Source organism: Lissotriton helveticus, chromosome 2_1 (genome assembly GCF_964261635.1).
Source record: "Lissotriton helveticus chromosome 2_1, aLisHel1.1, whole genome shotgun sequence".
NCBI classification, from domain to species: Eukaryota; Metazoa; Chordata; class Amphibia; order Caudata; family Salamandridae; genus Lissotriton; species Lissotriton helveticus.
The window spans coordinates 760,941,745-760,955,328 of record NC_136059.1 but is presented as its reverse complement, the minus strand read 5'-3'; positions in this window follow the sequence as shown (position 1 = coordinate 760,955,328).

The window sequence follows — 13,584 nt, the reverse complement described above, 5'->3', positions numbered from 1 at the left end:
TGGCAACACCAGGCCATACTCCACATAATCATGGATTTTCAATTGTGCCAGAAAGCATGTTTTGTGGAACCCCTTTTTCTGGTATCTTATTGAGGAACAAGGATGTAGCACAACAGCCAGAGCTGATGCCTGCAGAGCTGGCGAACCAGGTTAAATTCTTGGTGTCTGCTCAACATCCTGTGATGCTGGGCAAATAACTTAATTTCCCTGTGCTTACAAAAAATGAATGTGCGCCTGCGTAATGTAAAAGTGCTCCAATGCCTTTGGGTCATGTTCGCACTATATACAACTGCATAAAATATATTACAACATTTTGTGAGCACTCCCGTTTCCAGGTACTGCTACTGCTCAAGACTGGAAGTGTGCAGCTCTTTTTGAAGCTTTGGAAGGTGATCTTCTTTATTAACCAACTATGCTAACAAATTGATTCTTGCTGCTAGAGAATAAAGACGTATATATCCTCTTGAATCACTTATATCACAACTGTAGGATGTAAATGTCCCCATGGCTTTCTTGAAACACTGTGGCTTGCCTCCTACTTGCCTCCTACTGGTATGGCAACACCAGGCCATACTCCACATAATCATGGATTTTCAATTGTGTCAGAAAGCATGTTTTGTGGAACCCCTTTTTCTGGTATCTTATTGAGGAACAAGGATGTAGCACAACAGCCAGAGCTGATGCCTGCAGAGCTGGCGAACCAGGTTAAATTCTTGGTGTCTGCTCAACATCCTGTGATGCTGGGCAAATAACTTAATTTCCCTGTGCTTACAAAAAATGAATGTGCGCCTGCGTAATGTAAAAGTGCTCCAATGCCTTTGGGTCATGTTCGCACTATATACAACTGCATAAAATATATTACAACATTTTGTGAGCACTCCCGTTTCCAGGTACTGCTACTGCTCAAGACTGGAAGTGTGCAGCTCTTTTTGAAGCTTTGGAAGGTGATCTTCTTTATTAACCAACTATGCTAACAAATTGATTCTTGCTGCTAGAGAATAAAGACGTATATATCCTCTTGAATCACTTATATCACAACTGTAGGATGTAAATGTCCCCATGGCTTTCTTGAAACACTGTGGCTTGCCTCCTACTTGCCTCCTACTGGTATGGCAACACCAGGCCATACTCCACATAATCATGGATTTTCAATTGTGTCAGAAAGCATGTTTTGTGGAACCCCTTTTTCTGGTATCTTATTGAGGAACAAGGATGTAGCACAACAGCCAGAGCTGATGCCTGCAGAGCTGGCGAACCAGGTTAAATTCTTGGTGTCTGCTCAACATCCTGTGATGCTGGGCAAATAACTTAATTTCCCTGTGCTTACAAAAAATGAATGTGCGCCTGCGTAATGTAAAAGTGCTCCAATGCCTTTGGGTCATGTTCGCACTATATACAACTGCATAAAATATATTACAAAATTTTGTGAGCACTCCCGTTTCCAGGTACTGCTACTGCTCAAGACTGGAAGTGGAGCACAACCTAAGGATGGCAGAAGCAAGAATCCATCCACACATTGTCTCTGTGGAGAAAAACAGGCACACCCCACACCTGTGTTTTGGGATTGTTTTTACTAATCTATCCTAAATTTTGGGTTTTTGGTGAAAAATAAAGCACCAATGTAATTTTCTGTGCTATTTTTGTCTTGGAGACTTTTCATTTGAACATTAGAATAAGCACAAGCACTACAAAAACTTCAGTGTACTAAACACTCTAACTTTATTTAATATTATTTGCCTTATACGACCTGGGCTCTGCAGGAGGGAATGGCCGTCAATGATGCCGAAACTTTTTTGTCAGGTGGTGGTGGGGGCTCGATGTGTAAAAAGGTTTCAATAGGGGGCTCAGCTGACAAAAGTTTGAAGACCTCTGCTCTATACAGTCACAACACAGGAAGTGTGGGTGTGACAGAGAGCTCATCTGCATTCATATACATTCTGATAACTCTTGGTAGGCAGGAAGATGTAGGGGGCACTGACACGCCTGACTGGGCAGTGTCCTGTGGCCCACACACAGGGCTGATTATCCCCTATATATAGCCTCACAGACAGGGCTGAGATGAAAGTGAAACTGTGCACTTGAAGGTCCTGCTTTGAAGTCCCCCCACCACTTCAAAGGCATGTTTGGATATAAGTAATAGGCCTCTACCAAGACAGTACACTGCTGGACCTGTGAAGAACTCTGCCAGGAGTAAAGACTGCTGTGCCACAAGGATTACCACTTTGCCTGACTGTTGCTATGAAGGAACTGCTATCTGCTTTGCTGATCTGCCATGCGGCCTGCTGATCTGTCCTGAAGAGGAGTAGGACTGGACCCATCTCACTTTAACCCAGAGTGACTCCAAGGGCTTGCTGTCTTGCCTCCTGTTCTGAAGACACAGGGCCATCAAAGACTTCCTTCAACTCTGCACAGTACCTGTACTTTGCCATCTGTGAGTCCTGCCCTGCCAAGCGGTGCCAATCCTATCCTGGGGCCTGAAAGATCATTTCTGCTGTCCAGAACCATTAAAATGGATGCAGTAACGACTTAGTGCCAATCAGAACTTGCGCATTGCCCTTCAACACTGATGCACAAGCCAATCAACGGCATCGCCTAGATGGAATGCATGGCCCGATGCTGAGGCAGAGCGTGTTTCAACATCGACACAGTGCCTGCATCGTAAAGCCTTTCAAAGCCAAAGCCTTCCTCGATCAGCACCAACACTTCGCTTCCATCCGCAGGATCGTCGACGACGCATCACCTCCTCGACTCCTCGCATCGAATCTTTGACATCGAAGGTACTTTGTCAGCAGGACCTGCCTGAGTCCTGTAGCTGGCCTGCCCTCTTTGCGGTTGGCCTGAACTTTGGATTTGCTCTGGTCTAGCGGGACCTCAAGTAACCCCTAAAAGCTATTAACCTTTATGCACTATTTTTGGTTTCTTCTTTAAAAATTCATACATCCAGTTCTACTCATTGTATTTTTTACATTTTGGTCTTGATTTACTCATAGAATTATGCTCTATTTTTCTAAACCTGTGTGGAATATTCGTATGGACTTCAATGTGTTAATGTGTGTGTTGCACAAATACTTTACACATTGCCTCGTAAAGATAAGCCTGACTGCTGTGTGCCAGGCTACCAGAGGGTGAGTACAGGTTATCTGTTAGTGTGTATGCAGCTTACCCTGACTAGGACTGTTGTCCCTGATTGAACAGGGTGCTTATCTCTGCCACCTAGAGACCCAATTTGTAACAAATGTGTATATGTAATGCTATTGCATAGCACAAAACTTGGCAGTGAAGACCTCCACAAAATTATAAGGAAAATGTAGGATCGTATACATTTTTAGACCCTTCTTGCAGCTCAGGCAGTTCAGAAAGAACTTTTACTGTTTGTTACTGCAGTTATTGACTTCGCAGTAGGCGCTATCTAGGCTTATTGTATTCTGAAAAGCTTAGAAGATGGTATGTGTAGGAAAAAGGGTTACTTGCAGAGATGGATGAACCCTATTGAAGCAGCAACCACAATTTCTTGCTAGGTTAAACACGAGAAAATAGGAAATTAACATGTGCTTATGGGCTTAACTGTCTGGTAGCTTGGCACAAAAGCAGTCAGTGTGTAAAGTATTTATGATGTACGACCTCAAACTGTATTAAGTGAAAACACAACACAAGAAAAATCCACACCAACACATTAAAATAGACTATAATTTCATAAATAATTTCAGACCAAAACAACAAAAATCCAATTAGTCGACCCAGAGATATGCAATTTGAAGGAGTTGGGTAAAAATAGGGCCTTGAAGCACAAAGTGCCAACTGTGATTTTCTGATCAGGGTTCATTGTGCAGAGGCAGTTCTAAAGAGTTGCAGAGCTGCAATGTGCGGTCCTGTGTCAAGAAGAAATTGAGCAGTGGAGGTTAAGCTGCGGGGTCCTGCTTCAGGGATGCATTACACAGCTACAGTTTCGATGCCGGACAGTGATGCGATGTATCACACTGCGTTGGTTCTGCTTGGAGAACAGCTGGGCTGGCAGAGCACCTACAGGCGCACTTCTAAGGGTACAGGACTGCGACTGCACCACTGGGGGACAAGACTCACTGCTGAAACATTCCAGTTGCTGAATTAAAGGTGGTTGGAGCATTTTCTCTCCCTGGGACTCTGATCAGGAGGGCAACAAACTAGCCCTTAGAGTCACTCTGGTGATCTGAGGTTCAAGATGCAGGTCCAGTCCTTCACACTCAGGCTGCAGGGCAGAAGAGTAGCAGGGCAGCAGGGTAGCAGTCCATCATTCAGCAGTAGAGTACCACAGCCGTCCTTCTGAGTCTTCTACAGGTCCAGAGTTGTACTGAAGAGTTGGGTCAGAGGTTTCATTAGTTATCCTTGATGCAAGCTTTGAAGTCGGAGAAGGTTCTAGAGGGTTACACTCCCAGGGGTGCTTGGAATTTCCTGGCTCTCTGCCGTGGCCCCAGCTTGTCTGGGGACACAAAAGATTACTGTCAAACCCTTTGTGAGTATGCTGAAGATTTGTGATATGCAAGAGGGTGAGGTGGCAGCTCCGCCTCCCTGTCAAGTCAGAGATGGCCCATTCTGCCAACACATATTTCCCCTTTGTCTCACTGACTGGGAACAATACATACAGACCAATTGACTGCTACACCTAGTCAAATGACCGAAGAAAACAGGCTGCAGGTACCAAATGGTTAGGAGCACAATATGCCAACTTTCTAAAAGTGGCATTTTTAGAATTGTGACTTAAATCCAACGTTACCATTAAATAGGGTCTTACATTACAATTCCATAGACAGCAAACTTGACATTCCTAGGTGCTCCCAATTGAAAGGTACCACTCAACTGTCAACTACACCCAGTCACGTGACCCAGAGACAGGCTGCAGGCACCAAATGGCTAAGGCAGGAAAATGTCATCTTTCTAGAAGTATCATTTTCAAAATGAAATGAGAAGTTAGGATTTTTCATTACAATTCCAAAGACACTGGACATGACCGGTTGCCTGCTCCCATTTGGAGATTACAGCTCATTAAATGTAATAAGGGAATTCCAATGCTATCCTATGGGAGAGGTAGGTCATGCAGTAGTAAAAACGAATTTAAGAGTTTTTCACTATGAGGGCATGTATAGGTTAAACGTACATGTTCTACTTTTTTAAATACCCTGCCCTCTGTGCTGTCCATGCTCTAACCTTGGGGTACTTGTATGGATCAAAAAGGAAGGTTTGGACCTAGCAAACAGTTTTTTTTGCCAGGTGGAAATTGCAGTTTAAAACTGCACACACAAGCTACAACGGCAGGCCTGATGTCCAAAGTGCTACTTAAGTGGGTGGCACAGTCAGTGCTGCAGGTTCACTACTAGCATTTACTATATAGGCCCTGGACACAAGTAGTGCCACTTTACTAGGTACTTACAAGGAAAATAAATATTCCAATTGGGTAGAAGCCAAATTCTATCATGTTTTAAGGAGAGAGCACAAGCACATTATCACTGGCTAGCAGTGGTAAAGTGCTCAGAATCCTTAAGGCAGCAAAAAAAGAAGTCAACAAAACAGGAGGTCTGAGATCAAAAAGATAGGGGGAAAACTACGCCAAGGATGCCAAGTCAAACGGTAACTATAACTATGAATAGTAAATGAAGATTGTTAAGGCTGCTATGAAGAGGCTAAAAGAAAAAGTCAAACAATTAAAATACATACTGAAGCAAGAAGAGGCACAACACCACAGAAGTGGGTTATATCCCCTGCAGGGATTTACAAATTTAAGCTGCAGAGACAAACACGACAGAGGAGGTGGCAAAGAGGCCATGCCCAACTTTCAAACAGAAAAAAGACAATTAAAGCTATTTGGCGTGCACAACTTAGAGATCCAGTATATTTTGGGGCCCAATTGAGGAACTGAAAGCAGCCATGACAAAAACGTTCAGACCACCACTCTTTCTTCTCTACCTTTTATCACCCATTCCCTCTCTCTCAGTCTCTGATCGCTTTTTATTCTTTTTTTTCCTGCAGCTTTATACAGCACAAACTCGACCAGAAGGTATTGGAGCGCTTTACATGAGCAGCAGCTACATTCCACAAGGACATATTCACTTTTTGGTAGGTACAGGGAGATTAAGTGATTTTCCCAGAATCACAGGATGTTGAGCCGAATCCAGACTCGAGCCTTGTTTACCAGTTCCAAAGTCGGCATCTCGTCATTACACCATATAATTTCCTTACCTCCCTCCATCTCTTTCTTGAAGCTTCCCCTGTACCTTCTACAATTAACATTGGGGAGCTGGAGAAGGTGACAAAGGCACCATCAGTGGCCCTGGGCTGTCAGGTCAAGAGTAAAATGGCTTCAGCCCACGGGTAAATGCCAGATGGAATAAAAGGCCAGCGCTGCCCTGAATTTGACTACCAATGAACGACTTTGCTGGGTTTTTATCACTAACTTGTTTTACTCAGCATCCCAGCAAGGACCACACTTTACTATATGCTTCGTGAAATATTACTCAATTATTATCTGTCAGCAAATTTGCCTGCGAATTGCCTTGCCAAAATCTTCTCAGCGTTCATTATGTGCTTACCTTTCAAATCTGTCATCTCCAAAACTCATAGCTGTTGGCATTTAGAACAGGAACCTCTTCAGCTGATGAACCACGAAACCGTTGCACTTCTAGACACATATGCTTTAATCTCACCAGCTCAGCAGGGCTTAACTACAAACATAGCTATACCACCTTGGACAAGATCTGTTCCTTCATGGTGATACTACCTAATCATGAATGTTCAAGCACAGCGAATTCGCCACCTCAGCTTTCACCGCCTTAAATTTAGGTCACATGAGGAACGTAGAACAAGAGCTATGCTGACAAACTCACAGCATCTTTGGCATGTAAGGACTCGCCATTAAGGCCCTTCACTCTTAGTGATTTTAAATGGCTCCGTTGAAGTTGGAGGCGCGAGAGATGGACACACAATGGTATGTACACTGGTGACTGGGCCACCGTTTGCTCTGCTAGGCTGCAGGGAAAACCCAATTCGGGGCCTCCACAAAGTTTTATTGAAAAATATTTCTCCCACCCTCTGCTTGTTTTGAGGGTAAGACACTCATTCAACTCCGCACGGCTCACAGATGGTAGGGCTGGCGTGTGGGGGTTATGCGAGTTGCAATGTTAAAAAAAAATAATACCTTGCCGCCGGGTCCTGAGTCTCTGCTCCTGCTCTCCTGCATCCGACTCCAGGAACAGGAAGCACAGCCAAGCTCACCAGGCCTGTCACAACGCGGCAGCGTTGTGATTGGTCTGAGCGCCATGACAAAGCACTCAGCCAGGGGCTGGAGGGGTGGGCTTGTTCTCCACACAGGGAGTAATGCAGCCTGCGTGGAGAACAGGGAAAGTGTGCATGACTGTTATGGGCGGCCGAGAGGGCTGGGTAAACAGTCATTGCGCACCTAGGAGGGTTTTACCACTCCTCCCCTGATCTGCAGCCTGCCCCCTCATGCAAAGTGGCTGCAGCAGGAGGGCACAATAAAACGATAATACCATTACGTTATGCTGCAGAGTAGTGGGCACCGCTCCTCCGCCATAGCGTAAGAGCCGCCACTGGAACTGAGGGGTGTGCACAGTGCTGGCAGCCCCCCGGAAACGGTGTATGAACACACTTATTTTTAGCCAGGTCGGGTTGAGGCTGCTGCCTGCCCGGTGTGCAGGCGGTCGCATGCTCCTGGCTGTATGTGAGAGCCCCGGCCTGACCCAGCTCGTCCATGCTTAATGTCGGACCTGACTGATGAAAACATTAAGTGCAAAATGAAGGGCTACAATGAGCATGATGTAATAGGAGGCGAGAAGATCAAACACTGAGAACATCAATTGACTTTCTCTCACATAGAGGCACACAACTCTCAGGTACCTGTGCACAGAGACCAAGACAGTTACAGTGAGCCATTTTCACAAAAGCAGACATACACGCACTCGTGCATACACAGACATGCAAAAACACATGCAACAATGCACCCAGACTAACCGTTACATATTACCTTGTGCAGCGTGATGAATAGGCTGATGTGTTTCATCGAAGCACCAAATGACGTGATGTGCACCAGGGAAGAACAGTGCTATGTGCGCAGTCTCTGTGTGGGGAGCACAGGGTAATGCAAAGAGAACACTAGCGATGCACCTCAAGCAAGGACTGGTGGAAGTGCATAGGGGAGCACGAGTTTATGTGTCTCGGCGGGCACTATGCGCTGTGCCTTCGGTGAGAACTGAGCTCGGTGTGTGTGGTGACGGTCTAGTTGTTATGGCCGGAACCGGAAGGGAGTTACAGGAAGCAGAAGGCGGCCATTTTAGTTATCGGCGCCGACCGCATCCTGAACAGCGGTGTTCCCGGCGCTCCGGGTAATAAAGCTTACTAAAGAAGCTTCCTGGCTCCTGTGATTACTTAGCCAAGGGGCTTCTACAATGGCGACGAGGTGTCCTTAACCGCGGTGTGCACAGCACGGCTGACACGCACGGCGGCTCCCCGGACCGAGGTGAGAGTTCCTGCCGAAGGGAGAGACACGCCCACCAACCGGAGCGCGGCAGAGGACAGAGCGCGCTGCGCTCGCGGCATCTTCCGACCCCAGATGCACCACAAGCACCTGCAAGTCGAGGGGGCCACAGCAACCAGGTGATGCAGCTTGTCTGCTGTTATTTGAGGGGGCAGACGGTGTCATCCATAACCGCGCAGCGCCCACCTGGGGAAAGGTCAAGCTCAGCTGGAAAAGGCAATAATAAACCTCTCCTGTCCCAGGGGCTACGAGGGGGAGAAGATTGAACCGGAATACGCGAGGCAGATAGTAGTGACGGACCGCGAGGCGCAGTTCCCGCGCCAAACTGGCGGAGGAGGCCAGCCAAGGCGGAAAGTCGGCAGTGGTCGGCAGTGAGGGACAGCGTTCCCTAGACATCACGGCGACGACGTCGAGTGGTGCGACAAGGAGCAGCGGAAGTGTAGCGGACACTGGCACCAGACAGACTCCTGGCAGCCCTCCCAACCGAGACATTGCAGCTCCTTCTAGTCCCACTGGCGTCAGGAGGATGGCGGCGCAATCCACAACACTCACACAAATGGTACCTTTTCTCCCGACCAGGGGTGAACCGGTGATGCCCTGGGAAGATTGGAAGAGGTACTTTAAGAATTATCTAGAGGCGTTGGAAGAAGAGAGTGGGGCAGCATATTCCAGGAGGAGGAGATTGAAGATCTTGCTGCACAATTTGGGCCCTGAAGGCATCAGAGTGAAAGGCCAACGTGATGACAATGATGACGACGTGTTCAGCCATGCCGTAGCGGATCTAGATGCGCACTACAGACCCGTGGTATGCGTGGCTATTGACAGACACAGTTTTTTTCACAGAAAGCAAGCAGGAAGTGAGTCAGTGGATGAATATGTGTCTGCGCTTCAGAAACTGGCCCTCACATGCAAATTTGGTCCCCTCCATGATGACCTCATACGAGACCAAATAATTATGCACACCACGAGTACACACGTCCAGGAAAAATTGTGGGTCAACGGCGATGCCTCCTTGAAAGAGGTATGGGCCATGGTGAAGAAAGCGGAGATGTCAAAGAGGTGTGCGCAAGCAGCCAAGAAGGATACAGGAAACACACAGACGGTCTGCAGAGTCATGACGAATTATAAAGGTGAGAGGAACAAACAGAAGAACTCAATGAGAAATACAGATAACAGAAAAGGGCCGCAACAGACAGGAGGCACAGCCCAGAGGACAGGTCATGGAAGTAGACCGAGTTGTTACAGGTGTGGTAGCACCACACATTTGGGGAACGACAAGGTATGCCCGGCGTTCCGGGCGAAATGTGCTTATTGCAACATATTCGGTCACTATGAGAAGGTATGCCGTCGCAAGCCCAAAGGCGCCACCGTCAGATACATGGACCAGGAACAACAAGAGGAGGAAGAAAACCTTGCAGAGGAAGAAGATTTGCAAGAGTTTCTATACATTGATGCAGAATCGGACAAGCCAAGATTGGACATGCACATAGGAGGTGTACCCATAGAAATGATAGCGGACAGTGGGGCCCCCATCAGCATAATTCAGAAGCAGGTATGGGAAGGACAGTTCGAGACACGGATAAAGGAGAAGCTACATCCAATGGACTTACGACCTGTCACCTATACGGGACAGAGGATACCCATGCTGGGTTTCTGTCCACTCCTCTTTGAGTTTCGGGGACGACAAGCCAGATGCAAACTGTACGTTGCCGAGAAAGGCCCATCGGTACTCAGCTGGAAGGACCAGGGTGCCCTTGGCATACAATTGAACCCGGGAGGAGTGGAGAAAATCCTATTGATGGACATGGAACAAGTCAGCGACACCGAAGCTTGGCGCAGAGAGTACCCCAAGGTGTTCAATGGACAAATAGGAGAGCTGGTTAAATACCAACACCTCATCAAGGTAAAGGAAGGTGCCCAACCAGTGGTACACAAAGTAAGGAACCTTCCGCTCAGGTGCCGAGAGGCGGTCCAGGCTAAACTGGATAGACTGGAGAAGAGTGGGGTAATACAGGCCATTGACAGCTCTGAATGGTTATCACCATTGGTGGTAGCACAGAAGCCCAACGGGAAGGTGAGGCTATGTGTCGACCTTAGAGAACTGAACAATAATATCTTGGTTGACAAATTCCCCCTTCCCCGCATCAACGAGATGTTAGCCAAGACGAAAGGTGTGAAGTGGTTCTCCACGTTGGATCTGTCCTCCGCTTACCATCAGGTGAAGCTCCATCACTCCTGCAGCCATCTAACTTCGTTTATTACACCTTTTGTTTGTTACAAATTTGTCAGAATGCCCTTCGGATTGGCCTCGGCAGCTGCCGTGTTCCAGAACCTCATGCACAGACTCTTCAGAAGATGGAGGGGGTTCAGTTCTTCCAAGATGATATCATGGGTGCATCCAGACAAGAACACAACGAAAAGCTACACCAGGTACTACGCACATTGCAGGCCAGTGGATTGACGGCAGAGTGGTCCAAGTGCAAATTCGGGGTTCAGTCCGTGACATACCTTGGGCACGAAGTGAGTGAGAAAGGCATAGAGCCAAAGAGAGCCAACATGCAAGCAATTTTGGATGCGCCCACCCCAGGAAAGAAGGAAGATGTCAGGTCGTTCCTGGGAATGGCAGAGTACTACAGCAAGTTTATTCCCATCTTTGCTACCAAAACACATTGCATGCGACAACTACTTAAGGAAAAGAATGGATTCCAATGGAAGGAGAAAGAACAGGAAGAATTTGCCATGCTCAAACAGGAACTGGGCGCGACGATACCTTTGAAAGGATTCGACCCGGAAGCGAGTTCCATCCTCACTACAGACGCCAGTGATTGAGGTCTGGGGGCTGTGCTGATGCAGAAGTCGGAGAACGGTGAGATGTCCACCATCAGTTTCGCCTCGAGATCCTTGGCGCCTAACGAAGAAAAGTTTAGCGTCATTGAGAAAGAAATGCTGGCAGTGGTGTGGGGAATGGAACGGTTCCGGCAATATCTGTGGGGAGCGAAGTTTCTAGTAAGGACAGACCACAAACCGCTAGTAAAAGTGTTGACTTCGAGTGGTCATGCCCACGCCACGCCCCGAATAGCAAAGATGACACTCAGGTTGTTGGACTTCGTATATGAAGTAGAACATATACCCGGGCCACAAAATAAGGTGGCTGACTTTCTGAGTCGAGTTGCAGCACAAGAAGACCCCGAGGCGCAAGTGGCCCCCAAATGGGAAGGTTATGTGGTTGCTACCATTCAAGACATGGAAGGAGTGATCAGTGCCCAGGAATGGGAAGAGGCATACAAGATGGATGAAGATCTGGAAACGGTCAAAGGATACGTGATCCATGGATGGCCAGAAAAGAGGCATCTCAAAGAGACATTAAGAAGGTATTGGGAGGTGCGGGAAGAAATGTCTCTGGGAGAGAACCCCCTTTTCCTACTCAGGGGTGACAAAGTAGTGCCCCCCAAGGGGTGATTCTACACTTACTGCACTTGCTGCACGAGGGTCATCAAGGTATAACAAAAACAAAAGCTCTGGCGAGACAAATGTACTGGTGGCCAGCCATAGATTCCCAAGTGGAGCGCTATGTGAGACAGTGTGAGTCTTGTGCTAAGGCAGACAAATCTCAATGCGTCCTAAGACCACAACTGGGGAGATTTCCCATCCCAGAAGGCCCTTGGGAAGTAGTCTCCGTCGACATCATGGGACCCATTCTCAACACAGAAGGCACACAAAAGTACGCAGTGGTATTGATCGACAAGTACTCGAAATGGCCAGAGGTCGATGTACAGGAAAGCATGGATACGGAAGCAGTGATAACATTTCTAAGAAACACCTTTCTCAAGGAGGGCATTCCCAAGGTAATCATCAGTGACAATGGCCCCCAATTTACCTCAGCGAAGTGGGAAGCATTCGTATAAAGAAACGGAATAGAGGTCAAACACACTCCAGTGTACCACCCTTCTGGAAACGGACAGGTTGAACGCTTCAACAGGGTGATCATGGGCACGATTCAGGCAGCCATCAGTGACGGTTTGGACTGGGAGAAAGAGTTACCTAAAATGTTGTGGGCCTACCGCATTACTCCGGGCAGCACTGGGTATAACCCGTTCAAAGTTCTGAGAGGGAGAGACCCTTTTACCAAGGACAATGCTGTGTGGAGGAAGATGGTTGTGCAGAGCAAATGGTCTCCAGCAGTAGTCAGGAGAAACTTGGAAAGGGCGCAGGAGACATACACGGAACACTTTAACAAACGACACAAGGTACAAGGAGTTACATTAGAGAAAGGTGACTGGGTCAGAGTGAAGGTGGCCACACTCAAAAGAAATGGGGACAGTAAGTTCACTCCGCCCCTTCAAGTACTGGAACCTTATGCCAGATCAGCACTTCTCAGCGATGGCAAGATATGGTCGCAAGACAGGATGGCGAAGTGCAGTAAGATACTAAACTGGGGCAACGAGACGTGTGAGGAGGTGGAGAACGTAGAGGAAGGAGAAGAAGCAAGTGGAGAAAGAAGGAATGAGCAAGTAGAAGAAGGCATGCAGCAAGTAGATAGGGGAAAGAGAGCGGAAAGTGGAAGAGAAGAAGGAGGAGGACTTAAGGAAGTGAAGAGGGAAGGAAAGGAAGAGAAGAACCTGAGTGAAGATGGTAAGAAAGCAGGGACTAGTAAGGTTACAGAAGGACAAAGAGGAGAACAGCCAGATCACATCAGAACGACGGGAGCAGGAAGAACCGTGAGGAAACCAGAGAGATTTAAGGACTTCGAAATGGACTACTAGTAAGACTGTTTTGTTAAGGGTTGCATAAAGGGGGGAGATATGTGGTGACGGTCTAGTTGTTATGGCCGGAACCGGAAGGGAGTTACAGGAAGCGGAAGGCGGCCATTTTAGTTATCGGCGGCGACCGCATCCTGAACAGCGGTGTTCCCGGCGCTCCGGGTAATAAAGCTTACTAAAGAAGCTTCCTGGCTCCTGTGATTACTTAGCCAAGGGGCTTCTACAGTGCGTGCCCCAGGATAGCACTGGAGTTTTGTTCGAGGAGAGCACAGAGGTGATTTTCTTATGCAAAGACACTGGATG